This window comes from Anolis carolinensis, chromosome 2, assembly GCF_035594765.1.
Source record: "Anolis carolinensis isolate JA03-04 chromosome 2, rAnoCar3.1.pri, whole genome shotgun sequence".
Classification (NCBI taxonomy): Eukaryota; Metazoa; Chordata; class Lepidosauria; order Squamata; family Dactyloidae; genus Anolis; species Anolis carolinensis.
Genome location: NC_085842.1, coordinates 272,210,015 through 272,229,663, shown reverse-complemented (window position 1 = coordinate 272,229,663; position 19,649 = coordinate 272,210,015). Strand labels below are relative to the sequence as shown.

General features: G+C 41.9%; 1 protein-coding gene across 6 annotated transcripts in view; it reads left to right on the top strand.

The window, feature by feature from the left end:
• Positions 1–19,649, top strand: part of LOC134296685 (uncharacterized) — a 209,397-nt gene that overhangs the window by 74,609 nt on the left and 115,139 nt on the right. The gene's annotated exons all lie outside the window — the stretch shown is intronic.

The following is a 19,649-nucleotide window of genomic DNA, read 5'->3' as shown; positions in this document are numbered from 1 at the left end:
TCTGGATAAGGGATGTTCATCCTGTAGCAATTCCAGGGACAAAAGGTGTGTATCAATTTATTTTCAGAAACTAAACATAAAACTGCATGGTAATAATAATAATAATAATAATAATAATAATAATAATAATAATAATAATAATAATAATAATAGTTACCCAGCTCTCCTAATGGCTCAAGGTGGGGTACAGCAGGATCAAAGCACATCAACATAAAATATATACCACAAAAAACATATATAAAAAACACCTCTTCCAGCAGGTCATCTGACAGTCTTGGGACAGGTGATGAAAAAAGGTCTAAATACAGGCAGTCACTGAGTTACAAACATCCAATTTACAAATGACTCATAGTTACTAGGCTTGAGCGATCCATGAAAAAATTGATTCTAAACTCGTTTCAAAAGCAGGGGGCGCCAGCGTTTCGTTTCTGATGTCATTTCCGAATTTTGCCCCCAAAAAAATTCGAAATTAACGAAAATTCGTTATTTTCTAAATTAATTCATTAATGGCGGACGCGCATGCGCAATTCCCAAAAACAGCAGAGAGGGAGAGGACTTTACAGGACTCTCCCACCCTCATTTTTTGAGTGATCTTCTTCAAACTTGGTACAGTGGTAGAACACATTTAACACTGATAGCTCACCAAAATTTGGAACGTTTCCCGTATCCTCTGATTTTTGGCGAATTTTCATAGCTTTTATAATAAACCATTTTTTAATAATTGCAGAAATCTGTTCCTGGTTTGAAAGTCTTATTTCCTGTTAAATTGGGTTGTCTTTACTGTGAAAGTCATTGTTCTACTTCAGAAACTTTGTTTTTGTGGCTGAAACTTCGTTAAATTGGTGTGTGTGTGATATATACTGTGTATATATATATATATAGTCCCTGCATATGTGTGTGTGTGTGTATAGGTAAAGGTAAAGGTATCCCTTGACGTTAAGTTCAGTCATGTCTGACTCTGGGGGTTGGTGCTCATCTCTATTTCTAATCCCAAGAGCCAGTGTTGTCCATAGACACCTCCAAGGTCATGGGGCCGGCATGACTACATGAAGTGCCATTACCTTCCCACCAGAGCGGTACCTATTGATCTACTCACATTGGCATGTTTTCAAGCTGCTAGGTTGGCAGAAGCTGGAGCTAACAGCGGGCACTCACTCTGCTCCCGGGATTTGAACCTGGGACCTTTCGGTCTGCAAGTTCAGCAGCTCAGTGCTTTAACACACTTCGCCATCGGGGCTCATGTATATATAATATACATACACATACACACAATGTGGAGAATATGTGGAAAGGTAGATAGATAAGTTGGGAGCCACAGCGAAGGCACCTTCCTGGGAGCAAGGTCTAATAATAATAATAATAATAATAATAATAATAATAATAATAATAATAAATCCCTTACAATATCCAAGATGGCTCACTGCTACAGAATCTTGGGAGGTTTAGTTTGGTATGGTACCATTATTGGCAGCGAAAGCTAAGCTGTAGGAGTTGAAATCCAATCATTTATCCTCCCTATAGAATCAATTTTATATGCATTTTTAGCTACAGAAAAGCTAAAATCAGGACAGTAAAAGAACAACACCCAGAAAATGGGAATTCCAGACAGGAAACAATCAGGGCTAGCTAATACCTCCCAACAAATGATTCCCCCAGGTAGGAAGCAGCCAGGCTTTGAAGCTGCAAGGCTATTCAATGCTTATCAAGGTGACCAATTGCAACATTCACACTTGCCTCCCACAGACAAGAGTTCTTTCTCCCACCCTGGACCTTCCACAGATATATAAACCCCACTTGCCTAGCTTCGCACAGACGTCAAAACCTCTGAGTATGTCTGCCACAGATGAGGATGAAACGTCAGGAGAGAATGCTTCTGGCACATGGCCATAGAGCCCGGAATACATACCACAACAGTGTGATCCCGGCCATGAAAGCTTTCGACAACACAACCACAGTATCCATTCAAGTTCATGTAGCATCGTATGGAGACCTGTATTGGGGGGAGGGAGGGTGCGAATCTGGGCCCCTGGGAGTCGTAGTCCTCCCTCCCTCCCCGGGAGCAGCCGAGGACGGGCCTGGCCCACACCCCCTCACATCCCGGGCCTCTTCCTCCTCACCGCCGGGCCCCTCTCTGTCTCTCTCGGTCTCTCCATTCCCGGCTCCATCCGCCGCCTTCTCGCCTCACAGAGAGACACCAGGCCTGAGCTGAGGCGAGGCGGCGGCGGCGGCCATTTCCACCCTCCGTCTTCCTCCTCCTCGGCCTCCTTCCCCCTCGCCCCCTCCCATTGGCTGAGCCCGTGACGCCCCTTTTGCTGAGGGGCAAAAGGAAAGGGCCTGAATGGTGGGAGTTTGGGTGATTTGCAAAAGCTTTTTTTTCCTAATGAAAAAAACGACGAAATAAGAAAAAACGGCCTCTCGCGATTCGAAACCGCGATATCCAGACGTGTGGACAATCAAGGCCGTATATTGCTTCAAAACTAACGAAAATAACGAATTAATAACGGGTAACGGGGAAATCGAATTATTTGAGCAAGCCTAATAGTTACAAACAGGGGCAAAAAAACAGGAAATGACAGAAATTTACCACTAGGGATGGAAATTCACTCCTGAAAAAGTTATCATGGGGAAAAGGTGTCTCCACTGCAGATTTATCACCAATCCTTGTTTCAAATCAGATAATCTGTATCTTATAGGCAGTGTGGAAGAGGCCTGAGGCATAACTGTGCCTGTCCCCTGGGCTGAGTGGGTTGCTAGGAGACCAAGTGGGCAGAGTTTAGCCTTGTAACTGGCAGCAATTGGAAAAAAAACAATTATTCCTCTCCCTCTAATTAGGACTTTATTTTTCTTTTCTTTTTGCTGTATGAACGTAGAGACATGGATGAGGGGTTGTGTTGCCAAGTTTAGTGTTTCTGGGATGTGTAGTTTTGTTGTTTTGTCCTAGGCCAAATTTTTATTTTATTTTATTTTATATATATATATAATAAAATAAAAATTTGGCCTCAGTGTAACTCCAGCCATATATATATATATGGCTGAAGTTACACTGATCCCAGATTATCTGCTTTGAACTGTATTATATTAGTCCCCCACTGCCAGATAATCTGGGACCAGATCCTTGGATATAGAGCAGAGTAGAAGGAGTCTTAGTCTGAATCAGTCTGATTTGCTTCTTCATTTGAATGCAGCTGAATTACTTGTACAGCCCTAATAAGAGTCTCTCATGCTCACTTTCATTATATCTCTAAATCTCACCTGTATTTTCAAGATGCATGGTCACTTTGTTTTTAGTTCTACATGAAAATTCATACATAGTTGCACATTTTGTAATGCACAACTCTCTTTCAAAGCTTTTCCTTAGTGCATACCTTTTATGTATTTTCCCTCATTAATTAAACCATGTTTATGAGCATTGTTCAAAACCATGCCTTTATAGATGATTGCATTTTTCTTCTAATACAAGAAAAAAAGTAGAGAAAATATTCTTGCACTTTTCTTCTGCTTAAAGGAATCTGAAATATCTGAAGCCTTTCAGTGGGAGTCAGAGAATATGAATTAGACTAATATTATTATTATTTTTTAAAAAAACAATTCATGTGAAATATTTTTATTCCTCCTTTAATCTGTCAGCATCAGCTTTGACTAGTAGAAGTTATCCAAGAATTTAAACTGGAGATGTGCTTTTGCCCTCCAACCCTCCGAAATAACGAGACAAGACAAGTAAGCTTGGGTTTAAAACTAGGCAACTTTATTGATAGTTACCTATTTAACTTTAATTTGGAACTAGGGCCAAAAATCCTTAGCCATCTAAGAATTTGGTAAGGCATAAGCCGATATTAGTGGTCATACGCGACCATCCATTAAGACTGAATTTAGGGCGAAACACCAGGTCCCCAGTCTATCTAAACCTGGATGACCTAAAGGGGAATGTGTTGGAGAGTTTTGCCTCCGAAACAAATGAGGTCAAAGTCTCCCATTCCAAGGCCATAATCGTTCACCCTCGCCGGGGCTGTACAAACCCTAAGCGAGGATTCACGCCTCTGGCCAACACCAAAACAGAGGTGCCTTGTGGTGCACACCAAAATAAGAGATTCCCCTAAGCATTCCGCTGACCACCTAATTAAATTACCACACCTCCCAATTTACCACTCCACACAGTATAGGGTAGGCGAAAAACCCTCCCAGAACATGGGAGGGGAAAAATTCCTACCCGGCCCATCTAAGCGACCACACTACTGCTATACTGTTAGCGGCGGGCGGGTGGGTCGAAGCTCCAAAAGTGAGTGATCTAAGAGGCGGGCAGCTTCCTATAAGCCCCGCCCCCGTCTAGAAGTCTCTCCTTCGTTGGGAGGGGGCAAATCCACTTCCCTCCCCCAGCTGCGCAGTGGGGGGAAGTTTCTTGCCCCCCAACCCTCCGAAATAACGAGACAAGACAAGTAAGCTTGGGTTTAAAACTGGGCAACTTTATTGATAGTTACCTATTTAACTTTAATTTGGAACTAGGGCCAAAAACCCTTAGCCATCTAAGAATTTGGTAAGGCATAAGCCGATATTAGTGGTCATACGCGACCATCCATTAAGACTGAATTTAGGGCGAAACACCAGGTCCCCAGTCTATCTAAACCTGGATGACCTAAAGGGGAATGTGTTGGAGAGTTTTGCCTCCGAAACAAATGAGGTCAAAGTCTCCCATTCCAAGGCCATAATCGTTCACCCTCGCCGGGGCTGTACAAACCCTAAGCGAGGATTCATGCCTCTGGCCAACACCAAAACAGAGGTGCCTTGTGGTGCACACCAAAATAAGAGATTCCACTAAGCATTCCGCCACAGTTCAGGAGCAAATGTCTATTTAGCTCCTGACCCCCACCAAATTCGAAAGAATTTCCCTAATTCCTTATTGCAGGTCAGCTAAGAAAATTTGGTTGCCCAGTTCGGACAGATGGATCCCATCAGCCCGATACAAATTCGCATCATTGAACTTAATGGTGTCATGAGGGATACAATAACCTATGCCATTCTTTAAAACTTTTCGAAGGGCCTGATTGGCCTAGGAATGATTGCTGACCATGCTAAGCCAGTTCGAGGCCAAACCTCTCAAAGCTTGTGCATGTCATTCAAAAATTGTACAAACATGGCCATGACAAGCGTGCTAGAGGGAACACACTCCTTTACCTTGTGCATGCCAATCGAACCTGTACAAATAGGGCCATGACAAGCATGTTAGAGGGAACACACTCCTTTAGCTTGTGCCTGCCAATCGAATCTGTAAAAACATAGCCATGAGAAGCGTGTAAGAGGGAAAAACATTCCTTTACCTTGTGCATGCCAATCGAACCTGTACAAATAATTCATAAACTTGTATAAAACAGGCCCCTGCCCATTGGCAGACCCAAATCATTAACAGCACAAAAAGGCCTCTTCCTCCCCTCCTCTCCACGAATGCCATGGAAGCGAGGCTGCGAAGTTGGCCGTAGGGACCCCTGTGCGCCTGTCGCTCAGCTCAGTGTACGTAGCTGTGCCAACAAATCAGGACGCGACGTCTATTTGCCAACAGAACAGGTTCTGCAAAGACAAATCAGTGTAACTAACATAGCACATAACTTACGTATGCCCGATAGGCTCCAGCCTTCTATTTCCTCAAGGCTTAACTTTACCCACTGAAAAATTCATTGCAACAGAGTGTAAGCGGCTCCGCTTTTAAAGAAATACGTACAAAATTTTTGGATCGTAATCCCCAAAATTCTTACCCCTTGAACGCCAAGGCCAAAGTTGGCCTATTATCAGTGAAGGAACAGCTCTAAAATTAAGATGCTTCACAAAATTAATCCTCCTTCAAAGCTGCTTACTAAATCAATAACCCGAAGGGCTTTAAAAAAGGGGTTGTGAAAACTGCCGCCTGTACCAACAAATATTTGAATTGGGATTCCCCAATCTGCAGCCAAATTTGTTTTAAAAACCTGTAAAGAATTCGGGGGTCAACTTCTCTGGAATTCGCAGCCAGGGCTAAGCTCATGCCCCTGACTATGAACTGTTCCCAATTTTCCAAAGATGGACCGGCATGCTCTGGGGGTGCAAATCTGCGCTGGGGGCCAGCTGCCTGAAGCGATCCATCTGCATACGGGACAGAGCATCAGCGAGAGAATTATCTGTCCCTGCAATATGAAAAACTCTAAACAATATATTGTACTTTAGACAGTGGAGTGTAAAAATTCTCAGAGCCTCCATCAGTCTGACTGACTTAGATGTTAACAAATTGATAACCTGCACCGTGGCCTGGTTATCGCACCAAAAATGGACGGTGGAATTTGTCATTTAATCTGCCCACAGCGTGACAGCTACTAAAATTGGAAAAAACTCCAAAAATGTTAAATCAGATGTTATACCCCTGGCGTGCCACTCCCTGGGCCAAAGCTCAGCACACCAATGCCCATTAAAAATACACCAAAGCCGATGGCTCCAGAAGCATCAGACGCTATCTGAAGGGCGTCTTTCAACAAAAGGTCCTGCCTCCAAAACGAAATTCCATAGAATTGACCTAAAAATTGTAACCATATGTCCAAATCAGCCTTAATCCCGCGAGTAATCCGCACATGATAATGCGGAAGTCTAACTCTAGAAATAGCATTGCAGAGTCTGCGCAAAAAGGCACGCCCAGGAGCTATTACTCTGTATGCAAAATTTAAATGCCCAATAATTTCCTGGAACTCACGTAATGTGGCCTTGTTACGGGTAACGAATGCTTGAATCCTGTCTATTAAATTTACTACCTTCTCCCTGGGTAGTCTAGAAGCTTGCTGAACTGTATCAAGCTCGATCCCCAAAAAGGTCAATTTAGTAACCGGCCCTCTGTTTTTTCAGGAGCTAAGGGAACCCCTAACTGATCAGCCAATTCCTGAAAAGAATGCAAAAGAAATTCGCATTCTCCAGATCCTGACTTCCCCAAAAATAAAAAATCATCCAAGTAATGCACAACCCCCGATAGACCCGATTTTGATTTAAGGGCCCATTCCAAAAAGGTGCTAAAAGATTCAAAAGCAGCACAAGAAACTGAACAGCCCATGGGAAGAGCCCTATCCATATAGTACAACCCTTTGAACTGAAAACCCAACAGTTCAAAGTCCATCGGGTGCACAGGGAGAAGTTGGAAAGCAGACTTGATGTCACACTTTGCTAACTCGGCTGCAGGCCCCCTCGCCCTGACCTTCTTAACTGCCGAATCAAAAGAAGTATAATGGACCGTACAAAAAATCATCAGGGATTGCGTCATTCACTGACCTTCCCCGGGGATAGGAAAGATGGTGAATGAGTCGAAACTCCCCAGGTGCCTTCTTTGGAACAATCCCCAGAGGGGAAACCCTTAACCTTGAAGTAGGGGGTGAAGTAAATGGGCCAAGAACCCTACCCTCGGTGACTTCTTTATTGATTTTTTCCAGGACAATGTCCTCCATACCAATAATAGACTTCAGGTTCGGTGCTCGGAAAGGGGCTCTATGTCCCATTGCAGGAATCCTAAAACCCTCAAAAAACCCAGTGCGCAGATAACTAGCTGCGCCTAAATTGGGATAACGAGATAACCACAAGTCCAACTGAACTAGATTAATTGGGCTGGGCCCCTTTGGAAAACCCACCTGAGCCGAAACCCCTCTTTGGATCGTGGTTACCCTTTCCCCCACCCTTGCCGGGTTTTCCTTTACTGCAATTTTGGCAGAATGCTGCCCAGAGCCAATGGCACAAACTTGCTGTAATTTGCATCCCTTCCGAGAGCACACTCCCTGAGAAGAATATTCTCAGCACAGCAAGCGTTGTTGAGGTTCCTGATGCTGTGAATATTGAGGCTGGTGAAAGAAATGCCCAGCTCTGTAATTTTGAATCGTGTGCCCACTGTCAGCCTTCTCGCCCATAATAGGATGTGCTGGAGTTGAAACTTCCAACCAAAGTTGATAATCAACCAGATCCCAACGCAAAGTTGGAGAGTGAGCCGCACAAAGTCTAAAGCGCTTGTCATACAAGAGCCAAGCGCTCCCTATAAAATTCACATAGGCCGAATTAATAATGTTCATGTACTGAAACAGCGAATGGGCTCTGGAAGGGTAAGCCTTCACTAGAACCCCCCGTAGATTAACAAACAAGAGAACCAGTTGCCCCCATTCTGGTCCACTTTGCGTTTTTTTCATAATTTCTTTTCTCTCATCATCTAAATTATCTTTTCCTTTTTTATCAAGTTCCCTGAAATACAGGGTAAAAATATCAATATATTCATTTTTTAAAATTTTATCAATTGTCTTTTGGGCCAAATGGGAGCCTAAAGCTGTAGCACTAAGGCTATCTGGGGCAGGCAAAGGCCAATCAGCCGTACCCCAGAAACACAATGAGTTCTCAATAATAGCTGTTGCATCCAAAGAGGATACAACCAAACTTGGCGCTTCAACCACCGGAGCCACAATAGCTAATTGGGTGCCACTTGTTGACGGAAAAGGCTCATCAGGAGCTTGGGTTGCGATCAGATCTTGAGAATCCGCAGCTCCCCAGGGGAAAGTGTGTGCGTCCCCTTTACCTAAAATAGTCGCAGCGCTTCCTGACTCAACAGCTGCCTCTGAAGAAGGTGGAACAGCTCCTGCGGCCACCGGCGTTGATGCAACCAGGCTCTCATCATTGACAGGCACCAGGGCTCGCTTCTCCCCTTCTAAGGCAGAAATACAGGAAAATACGGACGTTATTAGCACAGTGTTCCTGCCCCCACCAATCTGCGCTCCCGAAGCAGCAAACGCTGCTTTCTCTCTTTCCAGCGACTCGATGCGAGCGACCAGCGCTTTCAACAATTGGGCTGAGTCTTCTTCCTCGACTGCCGGAGCACTTGAGAAAGGAGGGCGTTTTGCAGGAACTTTCTTCACAGGGCCCTTGCCCTTTGGCCCCCCCGATGTTCTTCTTCGGTGGCATACTGTAAAATAAGACAACCAGTAAGACCAGCGAATGCATCAATATTGAGGAAGAAAATATTTCCGAAAATAGGGGGGGGGGGGGTGGCAGGAGATTAGGATGAGCCAAACTCCACACCATTTCTAAGCCAAAGAACCGGAGGTGCCCAAAAACATCCTGAGTCAGGTAACCAACCAAGCATCCATTTGATTTCAAATATATAATAGCATAAACCAATATGCATATATATATATATGTGTGTGTGTGTGTGTGTGTGTGTGATGATATAATAATCAATTCATTAACTTAATACTACAAAATTTATGAAACACCAATTCAACAATTTATTATCTCAAATAACATTATAAATTACCCCATGAAAACTATATAAATATTTTAAATTAAGTGCCCATATATCAATTCATCAATCAATCAGACTGCCTTAATTGCATATTAATTAATCTAGCTGTATATGCTATCAATGAATTTATACCTGAGCCACATAATCCATTATCCACTAATGCATTCGGCTATTTAACACTAATCAATCATTACCATCAATTGTTATGGTCATCAAGCAAACACGATGTGAGCATGCCCAAATTAAAAATGGCCACCGCCATTAAAAACCCATTAAAAACTTCCACAAAATGGCTGCCATGATGTTCCCTAAAATGGCCGCCGTTCCCTTAACAAAGATGGCTGCCATACTAAAAATGGCCGCCTTCAAGCCTATTTACCATGCCAACTACTAAGATGGCTGCCCGTTCATTCCTGACATAATTCCCTTAATAAAGATGGCTGCCGAAACCATTTGACCATTTGGCCACCATGCCCTCAACAAAGATGGCCGACGGACCAAAATGGCCACCTCTAAGCCTATTGACATTCCCACAACTAACATGGCCGCCCAACCATCTAGTACCTCATTCCCTCAATAAAAATGGCCGCCATACCCATTTAACTTGCAAATGCCCTGAAGTAAAATGGCCGACTTGCCCTTAAGCAAAATGGCATCCAATATGGCCGCCCCAGAAAAAACCGCAGCAAAACTGACAGAAAAAAGAGTGCGAAATTCAAAAAGCCCGCCAAACTTAACCGTCTTACAAATCTGCCCAGCAACAGGCCAAAATCGCACCCCACATCGCTCCCAAATCTGCCTAGCAACACCTCTCCCAAGTGTTAGCCCTTAAATAACGACCTTAAAAAACGCGTCCCGTCCAATGTAAAAATGAACCATAACCCAGCTAAATACATACAGGCTCAATACCACTAATCAAAACTACTATTACACTATAAAGAAAATAAATCCACTTCAAAAAGCATGCAAATCACACTATCATGCCTTTTCCCCCAACCAGGCCAAAGCTAGCTACTTTTCCCCACCGCAAAAGGGGGCTGCAAGGCCACCTGAATGAAGCAAGGGAGGAGCGGAGCAGAGGCGCGCAGACCCCGTGCGCACCCACCACCGCTCCAAAACCCTCAGGCAAAAGGGGGAAGAAGGCAACTTTAAACTTAACAAAATCTGCTTTGTCGAGGGAGAAGCCCGAAGGCAGCCCGGGTGAGCCCAGGCTCCCTTGCCTCAGCCTCTCCATATTCCCATACAGACCTCAATGCTGCAATACAAACAGATGAGACAGAATTCTCCCTCGACGCCTATCTCCCAGGCCTCCACACCAGAGAACCAGAGCTCCCACTTTTGGATCCTCTCACGTCGAAGCTCCAAAAGTGAGTGATCTAAGAGGCGGGCAGCTTCCTATAAGCCCCGCCCCCGTCTAGAAGTCTCTCCTTCGTTGGGAGGGGGCAAATCCACTTCCCTCCCCCAGCTGCGCAGTGGGGGGAAGTTTCTTCTTTTCATCTGCTATGTACCCTTTTGGATTGGAAGATTTCAGAAAATTAAGCCTGGGACCTTTTCCAGTCAAAGCATGAGATCCATCACTTGACTTGTGGTCCATCCACATGAACTGTGGTTCTTCAAACAATACAGATTTATTTCAGTTCAAGAAAAGGGCAACACATTGAAATGATGCCTCTGTTACATAGCTTAGAGATACCTTGTGCTACAGATTGGAAGCTATGCTATTTCCCATTTCCACTTAAAACAGTACTGCATCAAACCGTATTTATATCCCACATCTTCCATTGATTTGCAAATGTTGTCAACTTCCATGCATAAAATCAAATTTGGAAATGCTTGAATCTTTCTAGAGTATTAAAACATTACGAGGAATTTGTGTAGGAAAATGCTTTAAAATAAAAAAGACAAAAATTTCAAACTGATATTGAGGATAGTCAGAGGAACCTTAGCAAATATTGTAATTGGAATGTAGTTTGAGGCATAGAACATATTTAATTTTCCTTAAATGACATTTGCAGTTGGCACATAGTCCTTAAATCAGATATGCAACTGATATGTTCTGTAATAATAATAATAATAATAATAATAATAATAATAATAATAATAATAATAATAACAACTGATAATAAATAATAATAATAATAATAATAATGCAACTGATATGTTCTGTACTGTCATTGACTAGCTTCGTACTACAAGGAATGGCTTAGTGAATTTGGTATGTTTATCCTGGAAAAGAAAAGGTTAAGAGGTGACATGAGAGTCATGTTTAAATATTTGAAAGGATGTCATAATGAAGATGGAACAAGCTCCAGAAACCAGGACATGAAGCAATGGATTCAAACTACAGGAAAAAAAGTATTCCATCTAAACATCATGAAGCTTCTTGATAGTTAAGAGCTATCCAACAATAAAAGATGCTGCTACAGAGTATGGTGGAGCCTCCTTCTCTAGAACTTTTAAAATAAAGGCTGGATAGCCATCTGTCATGAGTGCTTTGATTTTGTATCCTTGTATGGGAGGAGATTGGATTGGATGGTTCTTGCAATCTCTTCCAACTCTATGATTAACTGGTAATTTTGTTAGCCAACCTCAGTCACAAATTTAGGGGAAAAACATCCAAATATACTTGCTGGCCTTGGCACAGAATTTATTTATTTATTGGGGTGATTTCCACAGTCTACTACAAGGTTGTATTTTTCCATATTAATGTAAAATTGCATTGCAGTGCCTTTCACTATGCAAATGTGTGTGTGTGTGTAATTACTACAATGTTTAATGTGGAAGGATGTACAAGCTAGTTCTGGTAGTCACATATGTGAGAATATTGCATAATGGCTTTAGGATCTTCACTGGCATCCACTATTTTGCCATCTCAAATTGAAAGTGCTTTCGGTTTCCTCCCAGTTGATGTGCAATATGGAGCTGCATGAGATCCCATTGGACAGCACTGAAGAGGCACCAAATGAGTGCTAATAAAGCTGGCTGACTATGCTTTTGCAAGAATAGCTGATACTTGCCAGAAGTAAAGTGACTTGTCCCACACAAATGCCCCTTTTATTCCATTTGCACACATGATGCTGATAATGCTGGCTTTTCCTGGACCTCCTGACTTTAACAACTGCAAACCAGTATCAAATCTTTCTTTTCTGGATGATCAAGAGAGTAGTTGCTTCCTAACTTCAGGCAGTGTAGAATGATACAGGTTTTTAAAGACACGTTTCCAGTTATAGTCAGAGCAAGATTCAGAGATTAGAGTGCTTTGGTCATCTGAGTGTTTACAGGTGGGTTGGCCATGCTGGTAGTCAGTGGCATTCAGAGCCGGCCGTAGGTATTTTTCAAGTGTAGGCGAACAGAATTTTGGCGCCCCCCCCCCCAAACCAATCACTGGAAAATAAAAACGTTGGATAAGCGAAAATGTTGGATAATAAAGAGGGATTAAGGAAAAGCCTATTAAACATCAAATTACATTAAGATTTTACAAATTAAGCACCAAAACATCATGTTTTACAAGAAATCAACAGAAAAAGCAGTCTCAACTGCGCCCCCATATTTTTTGCGCCCCAAGCGACCGCTTAATTTGCCTCATTGTTGGACCAGCTCTGGTGGCATTTGATTAAAAAACAATCATAGAATCCTTTCAGAATGCCTGGCAGATCTGGGAATTGGGGACACTGAGCTTCTGGTCCTATCTCTTAGGTAGATTCCAGGTGGTGGCACTTAGGATGAGAAAAAATAGCTGCCATGTGCAATATTTAATGGTGCCACTCAGTCTTCTATACACCATAGACATGGAACCATTGGGAACATCACAATCACTATATTAATGACATATAAATACTCTTCATGCCTTCCAAAAGATAATGTATGTCCTCTGAATGATTGCATGGAAGAGATAATGGACTGGATAAGGAAAAACAAATTGAAGCTAAATCTAGACAAGATGGGGGAGCTTACTGCCCAAGTTCCTAACTTGCCTTTGGAGGTCTGTTAGCCAGTCCTGGATGGGATCGCATTCTCCTGCAAGACTGTATTCATAGCCTAGAGTTACTTCTGGATGTGTTGCTCCTAGACGACACAGCTGGACTAGATCCCTTCCAGTCCGGCTTCCGTGCGGGGCATGGGACAGAGACTGTGTTGGTTTCCATCACGGATCATCTTCAATGCCAGCTTGACCAGGGAAGGTCGGTGATGCTTGTATTATTGGATCTCATAGCAGCATTTGACACAGTCGATTACAATCTTTTGACCCTCCACCTCGCTGTTGCTGGAGTCAGGGGGACAGCTTTAAATTGGCTGGCCTCCTTTCTTCACAACCGTGGACAGTGAGTGGAGAGGGGAGGCCTGGTCTCTGAAAGGTCCCCTCTACTTTGTGAGGTTCCTCAGGGGGGCCATTCTCTCCCCTCTGTTGTTTAACATCTATATGCGACCACTTGCTCAGCTGGTTCTAGATTTCGGGCTCAAGTGTTACCAATACGCCGATGACACTCAACTTGTGTTGAAGACGGAAGGCCAACCGGACTCTGTATCAGATAATTTTCGTCAGTGCCTTGAGGCCATTACTGGTTGATTGCGTGCCAGCAGGTTGAGGGTGAATCCAGCAAAGACGGAGATCCTATGGCTGGGTCGACCGAGCAATGGGGATATCCAGTTGCCTACCCTGGATGGTGAAGCGCTATGGCCATCTTCATTGGTAAAGAGTCTGGGAGTCCTTTTGGACCCTCTGCTGACCCAGGTCTCCGCCGTTAGCAGGACCGTCTTTTTTCATCTTCGGCAGGCTAGATGGCTGGCCCCCTATCTGTCTAGGGACGACCTAGCTACGGTGATTCAGGCCATGGTCATCTCAAAACTGGACTACTGTAACATTCTCTACATTGGTCTTCCTGTATCAATGATCCGAAAGCTCAAATTGTTGCAAAATGCAGCTGCTCGGCTTCTTGCGGGAGTCCCAATGAGATGCCACATAACACCAATTTTACTGCAGCTGCACTGGTTACCAATTGAGCACCAGATCACTTTCAAAGTGATGGTACTTAGCTTTAAGGCCTTACATGGTCTGGGGGCGATGTACCTGAGGGACCGCCTCACTCCCTACCAACCCCAGAGATCCCTCCGTTCTGAGGACCAAGATCTACTGGAAGTTCCCAGTTTTAAGACCTTGCGTCTAACAACAACCAGATGCAGAGCATTTACAGCAGTGGCGCCATCACTCTGGAACACTCTGCCACCTGAAGTCCGTGCCTTACAGGACTTATCAGCCTTCCGCAGGGCATGTAAGACACACCTGTTTTGGCAGGCTTTTGATTTTGTTACTGTTGTTTAAGTCACCCTGAGCCCTAGGGGAGTGGCAGCATATAAGTTTGAATAATAAATAAATAAATGACAGTCCCAGTGCTCTGTACATCCATATCAAGTTCAGAAACTTCAAGTAATTCAAAGCATTGCTTGTTATTGGTACATCTAGAAGTAATCATATTACACCAATATTAAAATTGCTCCACTGACTTCCAAATACTTTCCAAGCAAAGTAAAAAAATGTTGATTTCTACCTTTAATACCCTACATGGTTTAGGTCCAAGTTATCTATTAGGTTGCCTATGAGGTTCTGCCTCATTTACACTGTTCCTCTGGGGATGCTTACTTCAGTCAAATAGGTCAAGGCCAGCAACTATAACTCAAGAGGACATTTTATTCATCCTCCCCAGATTATGGAATGACTGTCCAAAAGAGATCAAAAAGTTAGAATGTTAAACATCTCTGAACATCAGTCATCCCTGGCAGCCCCACTCTTGTTTTTTAACTTGTGAGTTTTAATGTTAAAAATTGACTATTTTTTTTAATAAATATTGTTTTTATATGCACTTTCAAAATATGTTATCTCTTTTTAATTGGTGTTATGTGTTTTTAACTTATGCTATGTCGACCTCCACTCTGAACAGGTATTGCCAAGATAGATTGTTCTTAGTGTCATGACAGATAGGGGAAAAAAATAAAGGGAAATAACAACCACAATGATAATACATTTTTTAAACTGATGTCATATGTCCAATCTGATGATGTATTTTAATGAGTTGTTATACCCTACCTCAATCCATAGGGAGAAGAAATAATTGTTAGAATCCTGTATGGAAGTAAGAGGACTCATGTATGTGGGAATTAGAATTAATCAATTTTGTAATGTTCCTATCCAGTAACGGGCTACCATTATGTTATTACATATTAGAACTGGCAAAGTGCCTGCTTCAAATTCTTCACCGATGTGCATGACAAACCAATGCACATCATGCAGCAGTATGCAATGTGCACCAATGATGTTCACAATTCACTAATACGGTTTTGTCGTTTACATTAAGCACATACACATAGGATTATATTGAGTACAACAAGGAGATATAAGATTCCAGAAAATAATAAATAAATAAACAAACGTTATTTATACCCCGCTACCATCTCCCAGAGGGACTTGATGAGGCTCACAAAGCACTTAAGGTGCAACATGCAAAATACAAAAAGTGCAAAACAATAACATAAGACAATAAGCAGCCAAAATAAACATCACAACTTTACAATGCCCCCTGATTAAAAAAAAGTAAAATACAGCAATTGGAGGGAAGAGGAGCAGGAGCAATAACAACAAAAAATAACTAAATGAAACATATCTGTACATTTATAGTATGACCTGAAAATATTCCTAGACATCATTATGTTATCTAGATACATTGACATGTTTACAAGCACACACAAGTTTTGACAATGTGAATTTTAAATAGGAAAATGGTACTTGGTGAACATTCCAGGTGCATCACATCAGCAGCCTTTTAACCATCTGACAGACACATTAAGCATGGACTGCCAGTTGTCCGTGGATCCTGCCAAAGCACCAGATGCTCGTACAGCTTAACATGGTGCTCTAATTGATACTCTAAGTTAAAAAAGAGATTAGAATAATGCTTTATTGAACTAATTTTAGTTGTGAAACAGTTTATAACCTTATTGCTTGCACAAAATGTTAAATCCACATGCATTTTTAAGAGAAGCATTTGCCATTGCTAAACAGAGATATATAAATTAATTGTTCTAGCAATTCAATACATTTTTTTAGAGTTTATGTTTTAAATATATTTGTACAGGAATTTATTTTAGCCTAATAGGATTCAAGGGGACCATAAGTCAATGGAAAGACAATTTGCCATAAGACCTTAGATTTTGACCAATGACAGAAGTTACATATTTCTTCTGTATAATTGTTCTGTTGTGAGTTTGTTGAATGATGTTCTGCTTTGCTACTCTCACTTTCTAAGGAGCACAAAATTGACTCTGGCATCATTTCATATTGTGTTATGTAATGGCAGGTGTTTGAGCTCAAGAAATAGTGCTTGTAAATGTAGTCATCAAAAATGGGGGAGATGATGTGCTGTTAGATCAAACAGTTACAACTCTGCATGCGTAAGGAGTAGCATCTTGTAAAGTAGCAAAACTTTATTTATGCCCCCCCCCCCCCACCATCTCCCCACAGGGACTCGGGGCAGCACACATGGGGCAAGGCCCAACTGGCACAATTTACAAAAACAACAGCATAAATACATTAAACAATATACAAAAAATAGTAAAACACAGTAAGACAAAAAAACAAGAGTTAATACAGCAGTAAATCAATCAACCACCAAGTACAATTCAGTCGACTTCATTGGTGGGGGGACTGCAGCAGCAATATAAAATAACATCATCACTTAAAATACCAGAATAAAAGGGACCTAATAAAATTCAGGATAGAGTTATAGTGCCAACTGAGGCTGGTCATCCAGTGTATAATTAGTGCTTCTCATGCTATCTGATGTGGAGAATGAGCATTTTTCCTTAAAGTGCCAAAGACTTATACCATTGAAAATGACAGGCTCTTTCTTTCATAGAAACTCTGTGGACTAGGAGCCAATGTCTCATATTCTGGTGTCAGAACCCTGCTCCTAGAGCCTGGATTATGGCACTGAGAATCAGGGTCACTGACATCATGAACTGATAAGACACCTGCATCCTGTGATCCTGAGAAGAAACGGCTGCTGGACTTGGCGAGGAAACTTTGTGGAGTTTTGTTGAGTGGGAAATGTATCTTTGAATGAGGGGAAAGGGTATATAAAGGAATGTTGGCCGGTGCCTCCCACTCTTGGCTTTTTTATGTCGATGTGTCCTACAGTAAAGTTTCTTGTGATAACACAGAGAGTCCCGTGTCATCATTTAGGAGAGGCTGTGGTGAGCCGACATTCTGGTATCAGTCCATTAGCCACTATGTAGGCCACCTGATAGTGGAGTCCTCGGTGGTGCAGTGGATTTAAGCACTGAGCTGCTGAACCTGCTGACCAAAAGGTCAGCAGTTCAAATCCAAGGAGCAGGGTGAGCTCCTGCTGTTAGTCCCAGCTTCTGCCAACCTAGTAGTTGAATAGCATGCAAATGTGAGATCAATAGGTACCACTCTGGCGGGAAAATAATGGCACTCCATGCAGTCATGCTGGCCATATAACCTTGGAGGTGCCTACGGACAATGCTGGATCTTTGGCTTAGAAATGGGGATGAGCACCAACGCCCAGAGTTGGACACTACTAAACTTAATATCAGGGGAAAACCTTTACCTTTACCTTAGGCCACCTGATACTTCCGAAAGCTCTTTTATAGATTGTGGAAGATGATGCTTCGTTGGTACATCAAGTTACCATGATATAGCCAGACAATCCTTGGATAACCCCCACCTTCTCCCAAGCACTGCATGGCCATGTCAAGAAAGGAGATACACAAGTGAATTAGGGAAAACGTGCCCAGTTTAATTGAGTTCTAGTTCTCAGGGTTTGAACATATCATTAGGGCCAAGGGAGTTTACAAGATTCTCCTTGTCAGGTTCTCCCAATCTTTAAGAAACTCCTTTATTCTTTTATTTCTCCAAATACTCAGAAATTTTGTCCATCCTTCATGATCACTGTATAAAACTTTGAGATACAGAGACATAATGTATGCTGGACTAAATGGCTTCTAGCTGCATTTTCTCACAAGTATCTGGTTGGCTACTATGGGAACAAAATGTCCTTTTGTTCTGATTCAGCAGTATTTCATTCATGGTTAATTCACTTCTAATCAGAAGACAGTGAATAAGAAGTGAAGAAAATAATAATAGAACCTCAGAACATATCTTCCTGGCCTTTTATGGAAGGTCAGAGGCTAAAATAGAGGTATTTCATTTTATTTTGTTTATAATAGGTTCTGTGCCATTAACAGTAATACGGCAAGCAAACTATCAGCATTTCTTGTTATGGAAACAATTTGCTGTCCTGAGCTCGACAGATAATGATACTCCCCATCCACCATTTAAGAATGAATGTACCCAAAGACAATCAAATTATTTCACTATATATTTCAGGATTGCCATAAGTCAAGAGTCAACTTGAAGGCATATAACAACAAAAAGAAAATTTGTTTGTGCAAGTCCAATTGTTTTAGTGGGTCTACTTCAGTTGGAAAGAGCAATTCAATCTAAGTCAATGCATCACTGTCTCTTGTTGCTAATTCTGCTGTTCTGGTACTGTACTGTGGTTATTTGTTGTTTTGATAAATACCATGAAATTACAAGATATTATAGCATTGCAAGATGCTTGAAACAGCAGTTCATCAACTATTTTATTGCCAGCTCCTTACTCAAACTGGATTCCATACAATCAAATGATTCTGGATGAAAAAAAAATGTTTATCTCAACTTTATTTTTAGCTTTATTTTAGTTTTGAAATCTCCCTTTATGGAAATCTTTAGTTTTCAATGCAGTACATCATTACTGAACTCATTATTTGGGTGTAGGAACAAATATAGGGTTTTATAGTTAACAGCTCTAACATTGATCCAAAGTTATATCCTCACTTTTTAAATTAAAAATCCTGATACTTATTTTAATCCCCAGATAAAACCACATGATAAAACATCAGGGTATTAATGCACTTTGTTCTGGACTTGGGACATTTAACCAGTCATTGGTGCCAAAAGTATGATAAAAATATAAAAGAATACAAAACAACCCTCTTCTGTTGTATTGCCACTTTAAGCTTATTCCATGCAAAGCTCAGCTGCCTTATAAACAAACAGAGATTAACAGAATGCTTTTAAACCTATTTAGTTGATAAACACCCAAAGCTTGCTTTCTCTGCTAAGCAATGAGTGCTGCTTAACACTCTTGGATAAGAGAAAGAGATTCAGTTATTTCCCATCTGTTATCATAGTATTATCCTCTCTTTGAAGCACCTATGTGGTCCATAAGAGAAAGAGAATGTTGCCTATCCATGTTTTGCCTTTCATTCATGTGCACAAAGAAATGTTTCAAATGTCCCTTGAACACTGTATGTTCAC